The sequence below is a fragment of the Pan troglodytes genome, chromosome 8 (genome assembly GCF_028858775.2).
Source record: "Pan troglodytes isolate AG18354 chromosome 8, NHGRI_mPanTro3-v2.0_pri, whole genome shotgun sequence".
Classification (NCBI taxonomy): Eukaryota; Metazoa; Chordata; class Mammalia; order Primates; family Hominidae; genus Pan; species Pan troglodytes.
Genome location: NC_072406.2, coordinates 50,811,469 through 50,835,978, shown reverse-complemented (window position 1 = coordinate 50,835,978; position 24,510 = coordinate 50,811,469). Strand labels below are relative to the sequence as shown.

The 24,510-nt window shown below is 38.5% G+C and overlaps 1 protein-coding gene across 1 annotated transcript in view; it reads left to right on the top strand.

Moving 5' to 3' along the window:
* Nucleotides 1-3,413, top strand: part of ZNF248 (zinc finger protein 248) — a 57,908-nt gene extending 54,495 nt beyond the window's left edge. The window contains exon 8 of the transcript XR_010146855.1: nucleotides 2,501-3,413. The gene's annotated coding sequence lies outside the window, so the exon portion shown is untranslated. The remainder of the gene's footprint in view (nucleotides 1-2,500) is intronic.
* The last annotated feature ends 21,097 nt before the right edge of the window (nucleotides 3,414-24,510 follow it).

The following is a 24,510-nucleotide window of genomic DNA, read 5'->3' as shown; positions in this document are numbered from 1 at the left end:
AGGAAGGGAGGGAGAAAGAAAGGAGATAGAAAGAAAAAATATCAAGTGTAGTTGAGGATGTGGAGAAGTTGAAACTTTTGTGCATTGTTGATAGGAATGTAAAATGGTACAGCTGCTATGGAAAATGGTGCAGCTATTATGGCAGTTGCTCATAAAATTAGAATTACTATATGATCCAGCAATTCCACTTCTGAGTATATACCCAAAATAATTGAAAGCAGAGTCTGAAAGATATTTTCACACCCATGTTTATGGCAGCATTATTCACTAAAGCCAAAAAGTGAAAGCAACCCATGTGTCCCCTGATGGATGAATGGATAAACAAATTGTAGTATGTTCACACAGTGCAATATTGTTCAGATTGAAAGTGTTAAACATAACTTTACTATCTTGCTCAACAATTCTACTCCTAGAAATATACGCAAGAGAAATGAAAACAGATACTCAAATGCTTGTACACAAATGTTCATATGTACATGTTTGTACTGCATGTATTCATATTTGTCCTGCAAATGCAAGAATCTGAATACTGTACCATATGTATGTATACACACATATGCATATGTGTGTGTATCTATATATATAATATGCTATTGGTGAATATTCTTAACATTGTGTAGGTAACCACCCAACACTTTTTTTAGAATGATGCAAAAAGAGTATTATTACGTTAGAATATTTTATATAATTTCCCTATCCCAGAGAATGGCTCCATCATGCACATTGACCCAGTGATCCCTTATATACTCCTCTTACAAGAAAAACAGACATGATGAAAAATTTTGGAGAGTTTATTTGAGCGAACAGCAATTTGTAAATCAAGAAACACCAAACCGAAGAAGAATAAGGGACAGGTTTTTACAGAGTGAATGTGGAAATAAAGAAAATATTTGATGGGTTACAGTTGTACAGTTTCCTTATTTGGTCTATTCCATTGGAAAGTCCCTAATTATGTAAGTTAGTTGGCTGCTTCTGATTGGTTTAGTATATATTATATATATCTGATAACCTGCTTTAAAGTCTGCTCTATCTGAAATTAATATGGCTATCCCCAGTTTCTTTTCATTAGTACTAGCATTCAGATATTCAATTGTACCAGCATCATTTATTGTACAGATCATCTTTTCCTATTGAATTACACTGGCAACTCAATAGTGTACTCTCTGCCTAGGTTCAGCCCATGTGGAGAAATGGTAAATGACCTAGTGAAGAAAAAGCTAGAAATCCTCAGGGTGCCCAGGCAAGGCTCCTCCTCTCTAGAATTGAATTTCTGTTATCCTCATTACTTCTACCACTCTCCGACATCTTTGAAAATACAAAAAATACAACTGTTATTATTTGTCTAGTTTTTTTCTAGGTGTTGAAGTGGCTGCATTGGCCTAATACAACTTAGTAACTATATCTTTTTTTAGGAGTGGAACACAGAATGACATAATATGATTCCTTCTAAATTAAAATAAAATTGTAATGAATCAGAATTTATAAGCTGATATACAAAATAAAGTATAAATAATGTTTATTATCATTATACAATTATTTAGCTATTAAAGAAGAATGAACTCCATTGCTTTAGTGCTTGTGAATGAACCATACTCTTATTTTATGGACTTGGAAACTTTGTCAATGATTTGATAACCCATCCTTGATATTAAGATTCACATTATTAATATCAGGCTGGGTGCTGTGGCTGACGCCTGTAATCCCAGCACTTTGGGCGACCTAGGCAGGGTGAGTGGATCACTCTAGCCCAGGAGTTCGAGACCAGCCTGGCCAACATGGCAAGACCTTGTCTCTACAAATAATTAAAAAATAATTAGCCAGGTATGGTGGCAGGTGCCTGTAGTCCTAACTATTCGGGAGGCTGAGGTGGGAGGATCACTTGAGCCGGGGAGGCGGAGGTTGCAGTGAGCCAAGATGGCAACACTGCACTCCAGTCTGGGTGACAGAGTGAGACCTTGTCTCAAATAAATAAATAAATAAATAAATAAATAAATAAAATAAATAAGATTCACTATTATAATTCAAATAATCATTTTAATAATATATAACTATGTTTTCTACTCAGTAATTAAGTAGTAATGCTAGTTACAAGATTGAAAAAGTATTCTTGAAAATCCTCAGTTTATGAACTGAAGTTTGATGTTATAACAGGATACATATTCAAACCACCACCCTCAGGTACAGTTAATGTAGTAGACTGCACTCTGAAATATCGCTTGAGCCAGGGAGGCGAAGGCGACAGTGAGCTGAGATCGCGCCACTGCACTCCAGCCTGGGTGACAGAGAGAGAAACCCTGTCTCAAAAAAAAAAAGAAAAAAAAAGAAAAAAAGGAAACAAGTTTAGAGAGGTGAAGTGACTTACCCAAGATCATATAACCAGCAGCTGCAGGAACCTAGTTTTCGAACTCTGTTCCATGTCTTCTTGTTCTTTTTAATTATCCACCATGTCTAAAACCCAACATTGTTATTCACAGCATTGTTAACTGATGTGCCTTCACAGGAAACTTGTCCCGTGTGTTTCCGGGATTCTTGATGTTTCTTCTGAGCTCCAGGGTCAGGCAGTATGATTGAAGTTTCTAAGCCAGGTAAGCCTTGTCCAGCATTTGTCCTTGGGGGACTTTGTTTGAATTCATGGATGGCCCAGGCCTTGATTCTCAGGGAAAGTGTGTTATCTGAAGGTCAGATTGAAGATTCCAACTAAATTTACTTTGTCCCCTTGTCCCAGCATCCTTGGAATAAAGTAGCTTTTGAGGTAATAAGGAGTAGTCCCTAAGAACCCACGTGGAAGGTCACACTTCTGATCTGAGACCTTTCAGCAGAGCCTCAGAGCAGAGTGGAAAAGGCCAGGAAAGAGCATGTCTGGAACTGCCTGTTCACTGAAGACATTCTTGGCACTCCTGTACAGTTAAATAACACTTGGTGATGTCAGCACATGCAGAAACCATGGCAGACTGTCCAGTGGATGGGCTTTCAGGAAGAATTAGGCTGCCAGCATGAGCAAGGGGCAGGCAGCACAGGAGAGGACACGTCACTGCCCACTGTGAGGACTGTGAGGACACAGTCTGGGGAAGGCATCGCCTAGATGGGGAACTTGTCCCTGTGCTCCTCCATAAGCCTGCTCCCTTCCTGTCTACTCACTGTCTTTGCAGCCTGTGGAGATGCATCATTGTTCCTATTCTGATGTTACAAAAATCAAGTGACAGTGTTGTATAAAGGTCAAAAAATGGGCCTAGAAAATATGACTTATTTAATCATTTCATTTGTTAGTGGCATACTCAGAAAATAACTAATTAGGGCTGGGCTCGGTGGCTCATGCCTGTAATCCCAGCACTCTGGGAGGCCGACATGGGAGGACTGCTTGAATCCAGGAATTCAAGACCAGCTTGGGCAACATAATGAGACCCGGTCTCTACAAAAAAAAAAGTATCTGGCTGTGGTGGTGCGCACTTGTAGTTCTCCTACTTAAGAGGCCGAGACTGGAGGATTACTTGAGCTTCAGCCCAGGAGTTCAAGGCTGCAGTGAGCTGTGAATCATACCACTGTGGTACAGCCCGGGCAACAGAGCCAGACCCTGTCTCAAAACAAAAAACAAAAAAGTCTAAGTGCCATCCAGTCTTAAACAATTAAGCCACATCAAGTTTCTAAAATTAAAAGATCCTTTTGAGAAACTGCAACTGAGTTAAAATAAACAACTAAAGCACCCGCGTCTGTTTTCTGGAAATGTTGAGGAGGATTTTCGAACTGAAGGGACAAGTACTATCATTAGGAAGGCTGAGAAACAGTACAGCCAGGGCATTTTTTTCCAGTGTTTTAATGACTGCGCAGTTTTTCTTTTCTGTATTGTAATTTGCTTGATTGATTCTCTGTTGTTTTAAATTTTTCTTTTAGCCAATGGGAGGGGAACATGCATTTTTTATGAATTAGTAGGAAATATTTACAGTGATCTAATGAAAAATTGCATGTCTAAACTTTTGGTGACCTGTCAGAGTCAGCATGGACATGTGGGTGTTCCTCCACAGCGTCTCTCCTGTTCTTAGGGTTAAAGGGACATTCCCCCCAGGGACCTTGCATGCAAGTTTTCTAGGCAGGTGAGTCTGCAAGCTTCATGGCAGCCAGGTTGCACAGGATCTCATTCTCTTTCCTTCTTCCCCAGCTTTACCTTTATAATTCTCTTCTATTCTCCATGAGTAACAAGAAACGAACAGATCCCAGGCGAGTTGTTTATTCCCACTTTGTTTTACAATGGACTTTGTGAGATTTATAAGGGAACAGAAATTAAAATAGAAAAAACAGAAATAGATAAAACTCAACATCAGGGAAACTATAAAGTAGCAGGTCAGTAACTGAGCAAAGTCAGTTTTCAATACATGCAGGTCCTATAATGTCCCAGATTATCGAAGCTGAGCTGCAGATTTTTGATCTTTCTCATCAAAAATCCTCTGATCTTTCTCAAAGATCCTCTGATCTTTCTGACAGCGAAAGAGAATTCAAAGAGAAGTCTTTCAGGAGATTAAAACATTGAGGTTCAAGTGGACAGTTTTTCAGTGGTCTTGCTTCATCCAGAGATAAGATTCAGAGTATCCAGAAGAAGGCTGAATGGTCTGCATGCCCTTAACATAGCTCTGCTTGAACAATTCCCTCCTTTCATCTATGGTACTGCACATGAAACTGTCACTCACTCTGCTTCCTTGCTGACACTTGGTGTTGTCAGACTTTAGACTTTTTGCCAATCTAACTTCTCTGAAAACCCTGTCATTTTAATATGCATTTTTCAGATTACTAATGAGCTTATATATCCTATATTTATGGGTTTTTTGTAAACAAATTACTATTTTTGAATCATTTTTCTATATTATTTTTAAGGCTCTTATATATATTTTGGAGAATAATTCTATGTGTATTATATTTGTTACCAACTCTCCAAGTTTTTCTCTTGCATTTTATTTATACAGTGCCTTTGGCTTTATGAGAATATTTTTATCTAGGCTGATCTGTTGATTTTTTTGTATTTGATTTTTTAAAATCTTAAAGTTCTTATTTAATTCAATATAATGTTTTTTTTTTGAGATGGAGTCTTGCTGTGTCACCCAGGCTGGCGGGCAGTGGCGCAGTCTCAGCTCACTGCAACCTCCCACTCCTGGGTTCAAGGGATTCTCGTGCCTCAGCCTCCTGAGTAGCTGGGTCTACAGGTGCATGCCACCACGTCCAGCTAATTTTTTTTATTTTTCATAGAGATGGGGTTTCACCATGTTAGCCAGGATGGTCTCGATCTCCTGACCTCATTATCTGCCTGCCTCAGCCTCCCAAGGTGCTGGGATTACAGGCGTGAGCCACCGCGCCCAGCAAATATAATGATTTTTTTTTTAAATGTTGTTTAGGCCGGGCGCAGTGGCTCATGTCTGTAATCCCAGCACTTTGGGAGGCCGAGGCAGGCAGATCACCTGAGGTTGGGAGTTCGAGATCAGCCTGGCCAATATGGTGAAACCCCATCTCTACTAAAAATACAAAAATTAGCTGGGTGTAGTGGCAGATGCCTGTAATCCCAGCTAGTTGGGAGGCTGAGGCAGGAGAATCACTTGAACCCGGGAGGCAGAGGTTGCAGTGAGCCAAGATCGTGCCACTGCACTCCACCTTGGGTGACAGAGAGAGACTCCATCTCAAAAAAAAAAAAAAAGAAAAAATGTTGTTTAATGTTTATACGCTGCTGGTGGGAATGTAAATTAGTTCGGCCACTGTGGAAAGCAGTTTAGCGATTTCTCAAAGAACTTAAAACAGAACTACCATTCTACCTAGCAACCCCATTAGTGGGTATATACCCAAAGGAATATAAGTCATTCTGCCATAAAGACACATGCACACATATGTTCATTGCAGCACTATTCACAATAGCAAAGACATGGAATCAACCTAAATATCAATCAACAGTAGACTGGATAAAGAATATATTGTACATATACACCATGAAATACTATGCAGCCATAAAAATGAATGAGATCATGTCTTTTGCAGCAACAAAAGGTGGAGCTGGAGGCCATTATCCTGAGTGAACTAACACAGGAACAGAAAACCAAATACTATATATTCTTACTTATAAGTGGGAGCTAGACATTGAGTACACATGAACACAATGAAAGGAACAATAGACACTGGGGACTGTTTGAGGGTAGAGGATAAGAGGAGGGTGAGTGTCAAAAAACTACCTATGGAGTACTATGCTTATTACCTGGGTGACAAAATAATCTGTAAACCAAATCTTCATGACATGCAACTTACCTATATAACAAACCCGTACATGTACCCCTGAACCTAAAATAAAAGTTTTTTAAATTTTCAAATTAATGTACTATGTCTGGTGTTTTCTTTTTTCTTTCTTTTCTTTTTTTATTTTTATTTTTGATAGAGACAGAGTCTCATTATGTTGCCCAGGTGTGTCTTGAACTCTTGGGCTCAAGCAATCCTCCTACCTCAGCCTCCCAAAGTGCTGGGAAAACAAGCATGAGCCACCACACCTGGCCTACTTCTAGTATTTTTTAATACTAGAAAAATATTTAAGTCTTGAATCAATCTGGAACTCATTATTGTAGATAATATGAGGACAAATCTAATTTTACTTTTTTCCACATAAAACCAGTTGCAACCAACCCTAGTTATTAGCGTTTTTCTCCAGTGAATTATAATGCCACAGTTATCATTACATGTATTACTATGTCTGTGTGTATTTTTTCTTCCATTCATCCTTAATTAATTCTCCATTAGGTTCATCTTGTCCTGTCTCACCCTTCTTACGAGTCTTACTGAGTGTAAGCTGGCATCCTAACCTTGCACCTGATTTTCAGAGATAAGTCAGGAAGTGTTAGCAAACACTGGAATTTTTTTTTTTTTGGAGACAAAGTCTCGCTCTGTCACCAGACTGGAGTGCAGTGGCGCGATCTCAGCTCACTGCAACCTCTGCCTCCCTCGTTCAAGCAATTCTCCTGCTTCAGCCTCCTGAGTAACTGGGACTACAGGCGTGCGCAATCACGCTCAACTAATTTTTGTATTTTTAGTAGAGATGGGGTATCACTGTGTTGGCCAGGATGGTCTCGATCTCTTGACCTTGTGGTTTATAGTTTTTCTGGTTTTCTAATAACTCTGGTCCAATTTTGGATACACATTTATTTTATTTTTTCACATACTTATTTTAAAATTGTACATTTTTTAGGTTTTTTATTATATATTAATCTTTAAAAGGCATGATTCTTAAAATCTTTAATCTGTAGTTAATGTTAATTTTTCATTCCAGTTTTTATCAGTTATTATATTGCACTTTAATAAGGAAGCTGTTGATTAGAAAATGAAAAACTGTCTTCTGGCTGGTCAAACATCTGAAGACCTAAAATGTTAGCAAGTACATACAGGGTTGGCATTTTCAGATGGAGATGTCATTCTTTAAATACTCTCCAAGGAGAAGACATGTACACTTGACCTAACAGGGCCAGCTATTACTAGATACTATATAGCAAACTGTGATGATTTATTTTTATTTTTATTTTTCTGTGTGTGCATATAGGTTGGGCAATGTACTTACATTTTGAAAAATTAATACAATATAAACAATATAAATCATACACAATGTGAATTCTGACTTCTATACCTGTTCCATCACCACCCTCCCCTTCTAGGGAATTATAGGGAACAAAGTTTTTACATGTGCATTTTTTTCATTTTTTTAATGCAGACAAGTAAATTAGGTTTTATATCAATCTACCTACCTGCATGTATATATGTGTATACATATATGTTTGTGTCCACACATAATATATATTTTTACCCCTTTCTTGTTATGTTTGTATTCATATGAATATACATGTACATGTGTATCTGTGTATATATTTCTACACTCTTACACAAAGGATAGAACACTATATACCTTGTCCTTTAATTTTTACATATAACAGTATATACTGGAGATCTTTCCAAATTAGTACACATGGAAATTCCTCATTGTTTTATTAACATTTTTTTATTGAGATGAAAGTCACATACCACAACATCCACTAGTTTTTAGTATATTCATATAGTTGTACAACCATCACTCCTATCTGAATTCCAGAACGTTTTCATCACTCTCAAAAGAAACCCCATAGCCATCAGCAGTCACTCCCCTAGGCAACCACTAATTGGCTTTTTGTTTGTGTAAATTTGCCTATTCTGTATATTTCATATAAATGGAATTATATAATTTGTTGCCTTTGGTGTCCGACTTCTTTCACTTAGCATAATATTTTCAAGATTCATTTATTGTAGCATGTCTCAGTACTTTATTCATTGTTAAAGCTGTGTTGTATTACATTGTACAGATATACCAAATTTAGTTTATCTATTATCAGTTCGTAGACATTTGGATTGTTTCCACCTTTTGGCTATTATGAGATGGAAGCAATGCTGCTGTGCGTTTGTGTATACATTTTTGCATGAAAATATGGTTTTAATTCTCTGGATATATACCTAGGAGTAGACTTGCTGAGTCATATACTAACTCTCAAATTTAACTTTTTGGGGAACTACCAAACTATTTATCAAAGAGGAAGCACCATTTTGCATTCTAATCAACAATGTGCATGAGGGATTTAACTTCTCTACATCTCACCAATACTTGTTTTTGGTCCATCTTTTTTATTACAGCTTTTCTAGTGGGTGTGAAAGGAGATCTCATTGTGATTTTGAGTTGATTTTCCCTAATGACTAAAGCTGTTGAACATCTTTACATGTGCTTGTTGGCCATTAGTGTTATCTTCTTTTGAGAAATTTCTATTCATATCCTTTGCCTGCTTTTTAATTGGGCTGTCTTTTTGTTGTTGGGATATAAGAATTTTTTAAAAATATATTTGGATACCAGACCCTTGTCAGATATGTAATTTACAAATACTTTTTCCCATTCTGTGGGATGTCTTTTCACTTTTTTGATGGTATCTTAGGAAGCACAAAAGTTTTAATTTTGTTGATGTTCAATTTATTCATTTTTTCTTTGGTAGCTCATGCTTTGGGTGTCATATCTAAGAAACCACTACCTAATCTAAAATTAATCTAAGATTTTGCCCTATGTTTTCCTCAAGGGGTTTTAAAGTATTAGCTCTTTCATTTAGGTCTTTGATCAATTTTGAGTTGATTTATATATGTATATCATGAGGTAGGGGGTCCAACTTCATTCCTGAAGCCTCCTGAAACATATCTAGATCTTTGTTTAAAGCGTAATTTACGTCCCCAGATACTTTGAATGTTTAACTTCAACTGCTTTCAAGAAACTATTCTTTACTACTCTAAGTTGTATGTCTTTAGACAAGTTTCTTAATCTTTATATGCCTTAGCTTCCTCATCTGTAAAACAGGGATAATAATATAACCTATCTCAAAGGGTTGTGAGGATTAAATCAGTTAGACTTAATTACTATTAGATGTTATAATTCTCTCCTTTCTTATCTTCCATTTGCAGTTAGGGGCTCTAGAAAAAAAAAACTATATTTGTTGATGCATGAGGTTTCTTTTTCTCACCTTGCTTATAATTCTGCTATATAACTGCCTCTATTTTTGTCTTCCTAATGTTTATGTGTAACTGATATTCTAATTGATTGATGGAGGAGCCAGTTGAGGTAGAGATATTTTTCTGTTCTCCCCCAAAATGGTAGAAACTACAGATGTGTGAACCAAGATGTAAAATCGAATTAAACAATATTATTTTACAAATCCTTTTTTTGCAAAAAAAAAAAAAGGTAACCTAGAATATTGAAAGGGGGAAAATGGGATTTGGTGATTAGGATCGACTTATTACTAAACAACTCTGATAGACTAAGATGACTATATCAGCACTCATAAAAAGCTGTGAACCTAGTCTTGACACAACGATAGATCATCATTTGGTGTATTTATTCCTTACAAGTATTAAAGATTTGCCAGGTATTGTGGCTGATACTTGTAATTCCAGCACTTTGGGAGGCTGAGGTGGGTGGATCACTTGAGGACAGGAGTTGGAGACCAACATGGCCAATGTGGTGAAACCCTGTCTTTAATAAAAATACAAAAAAAAAAAAAGCCAGCTGTAGGGGTGCATGCCTGTAATCCCAGCTACCCGGGAGGCTGAGGCACAAGAATTGCTTGAACCCAGGAGGCAGAGGTTGCAATGAGCCAAGATTGTGCCACTGCACTCCAGCCTGGGCGACAGAGCAAGACTGTCTCAAAAAAAAAAAAAAAGTATTAAAGATTTGTGTTTGGAGAACACCACAGGTATTTCTATTTATTGCTTGCTTCCCCCACCTTTTATTATTACAAAATATTATTTCCCATAGTTAGATATATCAGTTAATCAAATAGACAGACTATAACCAATTAAGAAGAACTTGCATTTTCTTCCTGAGAGAAATGTATTTGAAGCCAAAGCTTAGCCACATTTAAGTGCAATTGTATAACCAATTCATGATAAACGTAAAATTCACCAGATGTGATTAATTTTCTTCTATTCTAGAAAAAGTCTGGGGACTCCAGAATATTCAACACCAGCAACCCAGACAGGTTATATTAATAAAAAACAAAATAATGATTAATCATCAAAAGACTTTATGTGGAAGGCATTTAATATTGGTATTAATCTTGTTGATTCAAGAAAAGTACTCTATCAGTAATATGATTCATATGATAAAAATTTGAAATATATTTCAGAATTAATGATTAGTAATAGAAACTGCATGAGAAAGGTGCCTCATGAATGTGATATATGTGGGAAGTGACATTGCATTTAAACTTGAGGAAACATCTACTGAAATTAAACCTCATGAATACAATCAAAATGGAAAGGATATCAGTCATAATGAATACTGTGTTCAGCTTCAAATTTTGGGGCCACACTAAGGATTTAATGAATATGGAAAAGACTTTTATAAGGCAGACTCTGGCAGCCAAAAGAGATCTCATGTTGGGAGAGGGGGAAAAAAAAAACAACGCTTTTTGAATTTAATGACTGTGAAAGCACTTTCTTCCAAAAGTCAGTTGTCAGGATATATGAGAGAACTGAAATAGAAAGTAAGCGCATGAAAGCAATGAACATGGCAATCCTGCACAGTGTCAAAAAAATTATATCAAACAGCACATACAGGGGAGAGCCTCTTTGAATATGGTTCATTTGGGAAGACCTTTGGTTACTCATCAACAATTATTATACATCAAAGAAGTCAATCAAAGTAGACATCTCATGATTATCCTCAGTGTATGAAAACTATAATTGAACCATCACATTCTACTGTACGTACATCAGAGAGCTCCTATAGGACAAGAACCCAATGAATATAATGAATGTAAACAAGCAATTAAGATTTCAAACTTTAAGAGAATTGACACAGTAGAGAAACTTTGTGAGTTTACTGAGTGTAGAAATGCCTTACACAAAAAGTTCCACTTTACCCATTATCAGAGAACTCACATAGAAATCTTGTGAAAGTAGTCAGTGTGGCAGAACCTTCAACAAAAAGTCTTATCTCACAAAACATCACAGGCTACACACAGGGGAGAATCCCTATGAATGTAGTGAATGTGGCAAAGCCTTTTATAGTAAGGTACATCTCACTAGACATCAGAGAATACACATAGGGGAGAAGCCCTCTGAATGTGCTGAGTGTGAGAAAACTTCCTGTGTGACATCAACACTGAGTGTGCATCAGAGAACACACATGGGAGAAACCTTATGAATGTACTGAATGTGGGACAATCTTTAACCACAAGTCAACACTCACTGAACATCAGAGAACACACACAGGAGAAACTATGAATGTACTAAATGTAGGATAACCTTTTTTGCAAAGTTAAAACTCATTGGACAACAAAGAATACACACTGGGGAAAAACCTTATGAATGTATCAGATGTGGGAAAACTTTCAGTGGTAATTCATGCCTCACAGTACATCAGAGAAAACACACGGGGGAGAAACCCTATGAATGTACCGACTGAGAAAACCAGTAGCAATTTAAATCTCACACTACATCAGAGAACAGATACAAGAGAGAAACCCTATGAATGTACTGAATGTGGGAAAACCTACACTCACAAATCAAGTCTCAATGAACATTGTAGAATATAGGGCAAAAGCTCTGTGAATGTAATAAATGTGACACATCATTGTGCCACAGTTCAGTCCTTACTAAATGTCAGAGAATTCAAAGAGGAAAGAAGCACTATAAGTATAATGAATGTAAGAAATCCTTTTGCTAGAAGACAAACTCTGTGGTACATCAGATAGCACACATAGCGGAAAATGTCTTTTAAATGTTGAAAATGTCTTAAATACTGAAACTCCAAAATTAAATCCATAAACCAAACTCATTATATATGAGAGAACTGATGAAATGCAGCCGTGAACATCAAATAATCATAATCAACAAATCAATAAAAAAAACCTTGTATATATAAGCATAACTACTTGTACATCAAATTATTAGTCTAGGATTTAAACCTTATGGACAGTTGGTATTAACATTTGACAAGATTTTAAAAAATTATACATCTGAGAATCCATTTTTAGGGATCTTAACGTGGAAAAACATATTAAAAAGAAATGTCATCACAGTTTTTGCATCAGATGTGATGTGAAATATTTTATAGCATAAAGCCAACATTCTTATATGTATATGTGTACACGCATATATACATGGAAAAGTAGGAAATCCTTTAAAATTTGAATAAGTTTAATGATCAAGAAAATAGAAATAAACATATAAGGTCTCTGAGATCTATATGCATATGTTGCATCACAGGAATTATGCACATATTGGATTTGCATATGTGATTCCAGAATAAGTGGGTATAGAATGAATATATTTGCCCTTAATATAATCATTAGAACTAGACCCACTGAATTCTCCACACCACTTTGCCTTAATATCTTTCAACACTTTTATTTATTTTATCTGACAAATGTAAAATGTTATATTTGATACCCCTTCTTCAACATTTTTTTGGCCTAATTAGATGGTATTGGCCATTGGTATCGAACCACATCTTTAATAAAGAATCTGTGTTTATTGTTATTTGTGTTTGTTTATGTTTCCATCTGCTTTATTTAAATAAAAGTTTTATTTTTGAATAATTTTTTTTTTAGACAGAGTCTCTCTCTGTCACCCAGGCTGGAGTGCAGTGGCGTGATCTCGGCTCACTGCAACCTCCGCTTCCCAGGTTCAAGCAATTCTGCTGCCTCAGCCTACCGAGTAGCTGGGACTACAGGCATGTGCCACCATGCCTGGGTAATTTTTTTTGTATTTTTAGTAGAGATGGGGTTTCACCATGTTGGCCAAACCGGTCTTGATCTCCTGACCTTGTGATCCACCTGCCGCAGCCTCCCAAAGTGCTGGGATTACAGGTGTGAGCCACCGCGCCCGGCCAATATCTTTAAATTCAGAGAAAGTTTCAATGATAATAGATTTCTCGTACACCTTTCACCCAGTTCCCATGATGTTATCATTATATACAACCTTGGCATATATGTCAAAATAAGAAATTAACATGGGTACAACACTATTAATGAAAAATTTTGTTTGGATTTCACCAGTTTCCGTTAATGGTGTTTTTCTGTAGACTGGCATCCAGTCTAGGATGCCACATTGTGTTTAGTTGTTATATCAGTTTTTCTGTCTTTTTCAAGACCCTGGCACTTACGAAGAATACTGGTCAAATGTTTTGTAGAATGTCTTTCAATCTGTGACTGCCTAATGTTTTCTTACAATCATACTGGGGTTATGGAATTTGGGGAATAATACCACAGAGATTAGGTACCCTAATTGCATCATATGATGGTGTGCATGATACCAACATGACTGTTGGCTGATGGTGTTAACTTTGATCACTTGGTTAAGGTGGTGTCTGTCTGGTTTCTCACCTGTAAAGTTACGGTGTTTTCCTTTCCATACTCTTGTTTTTTGGAAATGAGTTGCTAAGTCCAGCTCATACTCTAGGCATGAAGAGTTAAGCTTCACCCCTTGGAGTGGGGATAAATACATATATTATTTCTAGTCTTCCAAAAGGAAGGTTTGTTCTTTCTCATTTGTTTATCTGTTTATTCAGCCATTTATGTCAATGTGGCCTCATGGATATTTATTTTATTCTTGACATTACTCCTTTTGTTGCTCAGTTTGTTTCAGCTTTGGCTACTGGAAGTTTATAGGGAAACAGTTCCATGATGGCACCCTGGCAGTCTTACATGTCTCCATACATGGCCACATAGGACAGGCTCAACTGCAGGCTGACCTGTGTCTTGGCAGGTAGTGAGGAGCTATCATGAAATTACATCTCATTCACCTCCCTATCTTGTGGGAGGCAGTTTCTCATCTGCCTCTCTGGTCCCAGGCGTGAGACTTTGTACCTTGTCACCCTCCTCCATGGGTAGATCTGCAAGCTATAAAACCACTTAACTGTGGTCTAGAATTAGCTCTTCTGCAAGAGAGTATCCCAGCTACTCATGCTGCCCATCCTATGGCCCTTTTATTCTTGGTATCATCCTGTGGGAGAGGAGATACAGGCAGCTGACACTATGGTGATCTTGTGTATGTGGTCTATGTAAGGCATAAACTGTTTCAGTCCATTTGTGCTTGCTTTGTTCTTACCAGCCAATAGCTGCAGTAGTCACTGCTGCTTAGAGACTGCTTGAGAGAGCTCTTTCAGGTTGGCTTCTGGGTTCTTTCAACATGCTCCCAACCTTTTGTTGTTAAAGGAATTAAAATGTTTATTGCATTTATAAGGTTAATTTTTATTCAAATGGCTTTCTTCTTTTTGTCTTTTGTTGCTGCTTTTAATTATTTGGAGAAGGTTATATGCTTTTCATAATGACATCCCACTGAAATCCATCTGTCTCCCACTTCCCTGCTGTGGGGTGGCTATTTCAAGTTCATCAGATAAGCCAGAAGCTAATCTCCACCTCTTCAATTGGTATATGAAAAACAGAAAAAGTCCCATACAAAAGAGTATACCTGAAAACGAATATACCTGAAAGTAATAGTGTGCTAAAACTGCCAAGGCTTTACTCACATTTTTGTATCAGTGTATTCACATCTAGCATAATAAATGACCATTAACATATTGTGGAAATAAATAACAAAGGCCGGGCACGGTGGCTCACACCTGTAATCCCAGCACTTTGGGAGGCCGAGGTAGGTGGATCACGAGGTCAGGAGATTGAAACCATCCTGGCTAACATGGTGAAACCCCGTCTCTACTAAAAATACCAAAAAATTAGCCGGTCGTGGTGGCGGGTGCCTGCAGTCTCAGCTACTTGGGAGGCTGAGGCAGGAGAATGGCGTGAACCTGGGAAGCGGGTTCAGATTGCACCACTGCACTACAGCCTGGGAGACAGAGTGAGACTCTGTCTCAAAAAAAAAAAAAAAAAGAAGAAAGAAATAACAAAGTATAAGAGAAACAAAAACATAGACCATTTTTCAGCCCCAAGGTGGGAACTTGACTGTTGTCATGTCAGAGCTAAAGTACACTTCTAGTACACTTTTTTTTTTTTTTTTTAAGATAATGGGGTCTCAGTCTCTTGCCCAGGCCAGACTGCAGTTGTTCAATCATGGCTCACTGCAGCCTTGACCTTCTGGCCTCAAGCAATGTTCCTATCTCAGCCTCCCATGTAGCTGGAGCTACAGGAGTGCACACTCACACTTGGCTAACTTTTTTTATTTTTTATTTTTATTTTTTAAAAAAATTATTTATTTATTTATTTATTTAGAGACGGAGCCTTGCTCTGTCACCAGGCTGGAGTGCAGTGATGCCATCTCGGCTCACTGCAACCACCGCCTCCCAGGTTAAAGAGATTCTCCTGCCTCAGCCTCCCGAGTAGCTGGGACTACAGGCATGCGCCACTACGCCCAGCTAATTTTGGTATTTTTAGTAGAGACGGGGTTTCACCATGTTGGCCAGGATGGTCTCGATCTCTTGACCTCGTGATCTGCCCGTCTCGGCCTCCCAAAGTGCTTGATTACAGGCGTGAGCCACTGTGCCCGGCCTAACTTTTTATTTTGTAGAGACAGCGTCTCCCTATGTCGCACAGGCTGGTCTTGAACTCCCAGGCTCAAGCGATTTTCCAGCCTCAGCCTCCCAAAATGCTGGATTACAGGCATGAGCCACCATTCCCAGCCCTAGTTACTTTTTTTTTTTTTTTTTTTTTGACACAGAGTCTTGCTCTGTCGCCCAGGCTGGAGTGCAGTGGCGCGATCTCGGCTCACTGCAAGCTCCGCCTCCCGGGTTCACGCCATTCTCCTGCCTCAGCCTGCCGAGTAGCTGGGACTGCAGGCACCTGCCACCACGCCTGTCTCATTTTTTTTTTTTTTTTTTTGTATTTTCAGTAGAGACGGGGTTTCACTGTGTTAGCCAGGATGGTCTTGATCTCCTGACCTTGTGATCCGCCCACCTCAGCCTCCCAAAGTGTTGGGATTACAGGCATGAGCCATTGCACCCGGCCCCAGGCAGGTTTTAAGTACAATTGAAAGAAAAGATAAAGCTTGTGGTTCATTCATCCACTTCCTACTAGAGTGGAAGTAGTGTCCTAAAACTTCAGGTGTTCTTAGTAAACTAAGCTGGAGGAATTTTTCCCTTGTTCTAGTCCAGAGCAAATATTTGTTTATTGAGAAATATATAACTCCTTCCCCTATCTGTGTTAGTCACCTGTAAAGAGATGAATACAGGCTGGTATCCTGTTCCTCTAGGCTTCTCAGTCAACACAGCTGATGTTATAGAGTTCATATTTTCTGAGAAGAAACTTTTTTACAATAAAGGTACCAGAGAGAGGCTGAATGCCATCAGCTCTGTGTACTTGGGTACATTTTTGGATGAGTAAGCTAATAAATTATCTGTTGTTCTATAATTATGTTTCACCTTGCCTGAGAGAAAAAGATCTTCATTGCCCTGTCCCTTGAAAGCACTGAGAAGGGGTTATCAAAAAAGACACTTCTGAAAATGGCTTATCTTTCTAGATTACCATAAAACACCATTTTAGTTGATACTGATATTCAGCAGACACCTTTTGAGCTCTTCTGAAATGTTTGCCCTCTCCACCTAACAATAAGTTTATGGAGTCTGAAAAATTACTCTGTAGAGGGCATTTTTGCTCAAAGCAGTCTCCATTGGCTTTTTAGCAGTTTTTTTTTTTTGAGATATAATTTATGTAACTTAACATTCATCCACTGTGTACAATTCAGTGATATATATTAAATTTTAAGAGTTGTGCAAACATTGCCACAATCCAATTTTACATTTATATCACCCAAAAACATTCCTTCACGCCAATATGCTGTCAATCCCCATTCTAACTCCCAGCCAATCACTGATCTGCCCTGTGTCTATAAAATTGTCTTTCAGCCTGGCCAACATGATGAAACCCCATCTCTAACAAAAAATGTAAACTTTAGCCGGGGATGGAGGCATGTGCCTGTAGTCCCAGCTGCTTAGGAGGCTGAGGTGGGAGAATCACTTGAACCCAGGAAGCAGAGGTTGCAGTGAGCCAACGTTGTCCCACTGCACTCCAGCCTGGGAGACAAAGTGAGACCCTGTCTCAAAAAAAAAAAAAAAGTCTTTCTAGACATTCATATAAATATTTAGTCTTTTATGTCTAACTCCTTTTATTTAACAAAATGATTGTTTTAGGTTCATCCATATTGTAGGGGTTCCAGTTTCTCCATATCCTCAACATCATTTGTTATTGTCTGTTTTTATAATAACTATTCTAGTAATTGTGTAGTGGTATCTTATTGTATGTTTAATTTGTACTTCTCTAGTGACTAATGATATTTGCTTTGTTTGCATTTGTGTATTTTCTTTATTTTTTGAGACGGAGTCTCATTCCATCACCCAGGCTGGAGTGCAGTGGTGGCTTCATGGCTCACTGCAACCTCCACCTCCCAGGCTTAAGTGATTCTCCTGCCTCAGTCTCCTGAGTAGCTAGGATTACAGGCACATGCCACCAAGCCTGGGTAATTTTTGTATTCTTGGTAGAGATGGGGTTTCACCATGTTGACCAGGTTAGTCTTGAACTCCTGACCTCAGGTGATCCACCTGCCTCAGCCTCCCAAAGTGCTGGGATTACAGGTGTGAGCCACCATGTCTGGCCCTTGCATTTGTATATTTTCTTTGATAAATGTCTCATTCAAGTCTTTTGCATGTTTTCTTTTCTTTTTTTTTTTTTTTAAGATGGAGTCTCACTCTGTCGCCCAGGATAGGGTGCAGCAGCACGATCTTGGCTCACTGCAACCTCCACCTCCTGGGTTCAAGCGATTCTCCTGCCTCAGCCTCCTGAGTAGCTGGGACTATAGGCACCCACCACTACACATGGCTAATTTTTTATTAGTAGAGATGGGGTTTTACCATGTTGGCCAGGCTGGTCTTGAACTCCTGACCTCAGGTGATCTGCCTGCCTCAGCCTCCCAAAGTGCTGGGATTACAGACTTGAGCCACCATGCCTGGCCAAGTTGTAAGTCTTTATATATTCAAGTTATGAGACTTATCAGAAATATTACTTGCAAATATTTTCTACTAATATATGGCTTATCTTTTCATTGTCTCAATGTTATCTTTTGAATCACAATAGCTATCACTTTTAATGAAATCTAGTTTACTTTTTTTATATGAATTGTGCTTTGTTGTCTAAGAACTCTTTGTCTAACCAGTGGTCACAAAGATTTTTCTTCTATATTTTCTTCTATAAATTTTATACTTTTAGCTCTTATATCTGAGTCTTTGATTCATTCTGCTTTAATTTTCATATATTGTGTGAGGTAAAGGTCTAAGTTATTATTATTTTTTTTGGCATGGGGATATACAATTGTCCCAGCATGATTTGTGGACATACAATTTGTTTTAATGCCAAATTTAATTTCCTCTTGAAGTATCTTGGCACTTTTGTCAAAAATCAGTTGACCAAAAATAAATAAATAAATAAACCAAAAACTGAAAAACATACATACAAAAGCAAAACAGGAAAAAAGATCAGTTGACCAGTGACACATAGCATCCTGGGCAGTAAAAGTTTATTCCTGGACTCAATTAATTTCCATTATCTATGTGTTCGTACTTATGCCAGTGCCACACTGTCTTGATTTTGGTAACTTTATAGTATACTTTATTTATTTATTTATGTATTTTACTTATTATTATTTTTTTTTTTGTTTTGAGATAGAGTCTTGCTCTGTCACCCAGGCTGGAGTGCAGTGGTGTGATCTCAGCTCACTGCAACCTCTGCCTCCCAGGTTCAGGCGATTCTCCTGCCTCAGCCTTCTGAATAGCTGGGACTACAGGCGTGTACCACCATGCCCGGCTAATTTTTTGTATTTTTAGTAGAGACAAGGTTTCACCATGTTAGCCAGGAAGGTCTGGATCTCCTGACCTTGTGATCTGCCTGGCTCAGCCTCCCAAAGTGCTGGGATTAAAGGCATGAGCCAAAGCGCCTGGCCTATAGTATACTTTAAAATCAAGTAGTATAAGTTTTACAAATTTGTTCTCTTTCAAGATTGTTTTGGTTTCTTAGACATGACACCTAAAGCATGAGCTACCAAAGGAAAAAAAATGAATAATTTGGACATCAACAAAATTAAAACTTTTGTGCATTATCACAATATTCAGCCTTATTTAATCCATAAACATGGAATGCCTCTTTATTCAGTTCACGTAAATAAAAATTTTCATAAAATACACAAAGGTAGAATACAATTATTAACCCTACAAAATGAATTTTGAGAAAGAAAGCAGCTGTAAACTATATTATACTTTGAAATCCATAAAACAAAAAGTAGTACTGTTTAAAAAACTAAACTGATCTTTCATGCTCTTATTTTTTCAATGGCATGATTCATGTATAAACATACATAACATTAAAACTATGCAACCTCAAGATTATGTCTACATTTTTAATTATTTGCATTATATAGTCATATAATGCATATAGCACTTTTTTCTTGTTTTTCTAATTTTTACTGGGTTGTCTTGGAACTAAATAGTAGGCTATTGGAGCTGATGTTGTTGGTTGCCTACTCTACAAGTTATTCCACATTACTTCCCTGCTGTCAGCCTGGATGTTAACCCTCTCCCACATAATTTGGGAATGACATGAAACACAGAGGCACTGTGGGCATAAAAACAACCTATAATCAGAATATATTTGAATTCCAAATAGAACAATTCACTGTTTTTCCAGAGTAGAAGGATTCCCGTGAAATCATCCTGCCAAAAGAATCTGATTGATCTCTGCAAAAAATGGTAATATATTGAGTGCTCTGCATTGATCTCTACTTCTGAAAAGTCAGATATTTAGCAGGAGCTTTATCAGCCTTAGTGAGATAAAACCCATGTTGTCAGGCCCAGGTATAGTGCCCATTTCCTGCTGTCATGGCTACTCCATTCTTGGGCTTGTGTGAACACTCATGGGACCTAGGCTGACAGCCACTGGATAAATGACTCTGTCCACTGCTTCTTCTGTGGTAGCTGCTCTTTGATGGACATTAACAAAAGACTCAAAGATCTGCACAATTTGTGTGCACTACCAGATATCCAACCCCCTTCTTCTTTACAAGACCTCCTTGGCTCCAGTCTTCCAATCCTGTTCCAACCAATCAATCTATTTACCAATCTTCAAGAATCTGGGTATTACCTTAGCTCACTTTTCTTGCCACAAATAATAATAAACAAGTGTGTGATTTGAAGTCCTGTTCATTGGGAGGATTTCCCCATCATCACCATCTTTCAGGGACATTCCTGAGTGGAATTTTAGTGGCCATGGAAGACAGCAATGTGAGAGAACCAGGCCCAGGAGTTTCCTCTGATACTCTGTCACAGGGAATACTCCATGGAGTGTTCATTCTTGGCTGAGAGAGAAAGATCTCTATTGAACTCTGTACATGAATTGAAGTAGAGGTAGTCATATGACAGAGGTAAGTGCCATGGGTCACCTATTTATATAAATTACTAAGTTGCTGAGACCTGTTCAGGCCCAATTCCCAATGCACCATTTTTGTTGCACAATAAACTGTTGTTTCCCTGCCTGTTTTATGATTTGGTGTGAGTCTGACAGTAACCCCACATCATGGGCAGCTGTAGTCACATAGTCAATAGATTACACTAAGTCAGCTGCTCAGTTTGTACTAGGATCAAGTAGTACACAGGAGCTGCTTTTGAAACAATGAGAGGTTCTTTGCTGCAGATGGCATAGTTTTGCTCCAGAATCCTAGAGGACTGTGCTGTTCTGGTCTATTTTGGCTTGTCAGAACCCCACACAGTGTTATGTTATAGCACTGAGAACTTCAGTGCCATTGGATGAAGGACAACAGATGGAACCTGCTATGAAACCCTTTCCTGCTGTGGGCCCCACTCAAAACTGGCCTTCCTCCAAGGCACCCAGTAAGTGGGACAAAACAATATTCCCAAATGTAGTAGGTGTTTTCCCCATGTATAAACAGACCTTCCAAATACCTTTCCTTTTTTTCGGCGGCAGGAGACGCAAATTGTGTAATAACTTGATCTTAACAGTGGGGTAAGTGTCCAACCTTGTACCAAACACCAAAATGCTGACATAGGTGTTTTTGTTTGTTTGTTTTGTTTTTTGTTTTTCTCTCAACCTCTACCAAACACTTATCTTACCAAGGTAAGCAGAGTACTTGCCTCTTTCTCCTCACTGGGTTCCATTGATGTGCCATCCATGTAGTGGCCAGGATGATGTTTTGTGGAACTCACTGTGTACTACACTGTGACAGAGGGCAGGAAAATTAACAAGACTGGGACGAGACAATATATGCTGCTATCTAGTCTAGAACAAAGTGAACTGCATTTGAGTCTTCTTCAGGGAAGTTGAAAAGGATCCTTTTGCAGTTTAATAGCTGCATATTAAGCTCCAGAGATTATTATTTTTTCTAGTAAAAGCACAATTAGCACAATAGCTATGATTATTACCATTCTGAGATTGATATTGCTTCTGATTTACCAATTTAGCCAGGGAGAGGGAAATCTTAATTGGCATCACTGGCCTTAACTACAATTGGTGGCTCTTACTCCACAAGTCCAGGAGACAGCGTGAAGGCTCTGGCGCCTAATAAGTTTATCCATTCCAATTATTCACTCAAGGGCTAAGTAAAAGACCGCAGGACATATCTGTATACTCTGGACTTTAAGATGGACTTGGATGAGGACTCTAACATCTGGCCTTTGTACATTCAGAACATGCATAATGGTGGCATTTTGGGTTCCTTGGTTTCAGTCAGATTATACTCTAAACATTCCAAAGATCTAATATTCCTTTTTTGCCAGTGTACTGTTGCTCTGGTAAATGCATAGACACCTCTTTGGGAGGCTGGGCACAGTGGCTCACGCCTATAATCCCAGCACTTTGGGAGGCTGAGGCAGGCAGATCACCTGAGGTAGGGAGTTCAAGACCAGCCTGACCAACATGGAGAAACCCCATCTCTACTAAAACTACAAAATTAGCTGGGCGTGGTGGCACATGCCTGTAATCCCAGCTACTTGGGAGGCTGAGGCGGGAGAATTGCTTGAACCCGGGAGGCAGAGATTGTGGTGAGCCGAGGTCACGCCATTGCACTCCAGCCTGGGCAACAAGAGGAAAACTCTGTCTTAAAAAAAAAAAAAGTCTCTTTGGGAGAAATATTAAGGGACTAGCTATTGTATATAATTGCTATGGCTTTGGGAGGCCCTCAAAAAGATTCTTCCTTCCCTTCCATCCATAAACTCTGGATCTCAGAACTGGTTCAAGGAGGAAAACTGGGTGAGAGACTGTTAGTATTTTTCCATTACACCACCTAATGTCAACCCATCCATTCTTGACCTGTTTTTTATTGTGTAAGCCAAATGTTTCAGGAAGTGAATTGTCACTTCTCTTTCCACTTTCTTGATAACATCATTTGATGCACAAAAGTTTTTAACTTTGACAAAATCTTATTTATTTTTTGCTTTGGCTGGTTGCACTTTTGGTGCCCTATATAAGACCACACTGCCATATCTAAAATCATGAAGATTCACCCCTATATTTTCTTCTTAAAGTATTATGGTTTTATCTCCTATATTTAGATTATATATCCATTTTGAGGTAATTTGTGTATATGGTATGAGAGGGGTTCAGCTTTTTATGCTCTCCTTTAACAGTACAGTTTATCTCTTAATGGTAACTGCTTCCTGGGAATAAGATGGGGCATGATATGACCAGTGAATATCCAGAGAATTGTCTATTGCTAGGTATTCTTGGCTGTAAACTTGGCACCATTCTTTGACTAGATATGTTTGGAAATTTAAGCATGTGACATGGTCCACTCAAGAGTTCTTGAGTGGTATGGCCTGCATCTGCCACATAGATAGGAATTGTGCCATACCAAAAAAAGGTTTCTAGCACAGTCAATGCTGGTAGTATCCTCAAGAAGAGGGTAGATCATCTGTATGGTCTATTTGCTAGGGCCTTCCAGGTTTGGTGCCCCAAAGTGTATGCCCTGGAGTCCCTTTGCCATTTGTATTAGTTTCCTGGGGCTGCCATCACAAAGTACCTAAAATTGGGTGGCTTAAACAATAGAAATTTATTCTGTCACAGTTCTGGAGGCTAGAGTGTAAGCCTCCAGAATGTGGCAGGCCCATGTTCTTTCTGAAGCCTGCTGGGGAGAATCCTCTCTTGCCTCTTCCTAGCTTCTGGTTGTTGCTGGCAATGCTTAGCTTGTTGCTGGCAATTCCTTGACTTGTAGACACATCACTCCAATCTCTGCCTCCATATCAAATGGTGTCCTCCCAATGTATCTCTATGTCTACATTTCCATCACCTTATAAGGACACCAGTCATTAGAAAAGGGCATACTTAATCCACTGTGACCTCATTTTAACTTGATCACATCTGAAAATACCCTATTTCCAAATAAAGTTACATTCACAGGTACCGTGTGTTAGGACTTGCACATGTCTTTCTGGGAGGACACAATTCGACCCACAACAACCTGCCCTCTGCCCCCCAACCCCCACCAAAATTCATATCCTTCCTATGTGCAAAATATATTCACCTTTTCCCAATATGCCCCCAAATCTTAACCCATTACAGCATTAACTCTAACTCCAGCATCTTATCTAAATATAATAAATTCAAAAACTCCTAAATCCAATCTTGTAAATCATCTTAATCAGTCATGGTCCATCCTGGGGTAAAATTCCTCTCTGTCTACAAACCTGTGAAACTCAAAAAAACAATCTGTTTCCAAAATACAATGGTGTGCAACATAGTACTAGAGGCAAGACCACAGTTGGTGGAGTGGTGGTTGGCTGCACATACTCCCAGTAGATTGACTTCATTGAATTCTTCAGGTGAGTTTTGCTGTTCCAGCCTTTGAAACTGAACCAGGTAATATTTAATGGACATCCATATACTCAAGTGTCTGTAACTGATAATGCTAAATCTATTATAAAAATTGATGTTTTCATTATGTGTAATACTTCTCCGAATTGTAAGGGATGTTCCCAGAGTAGAAATTACACAATTA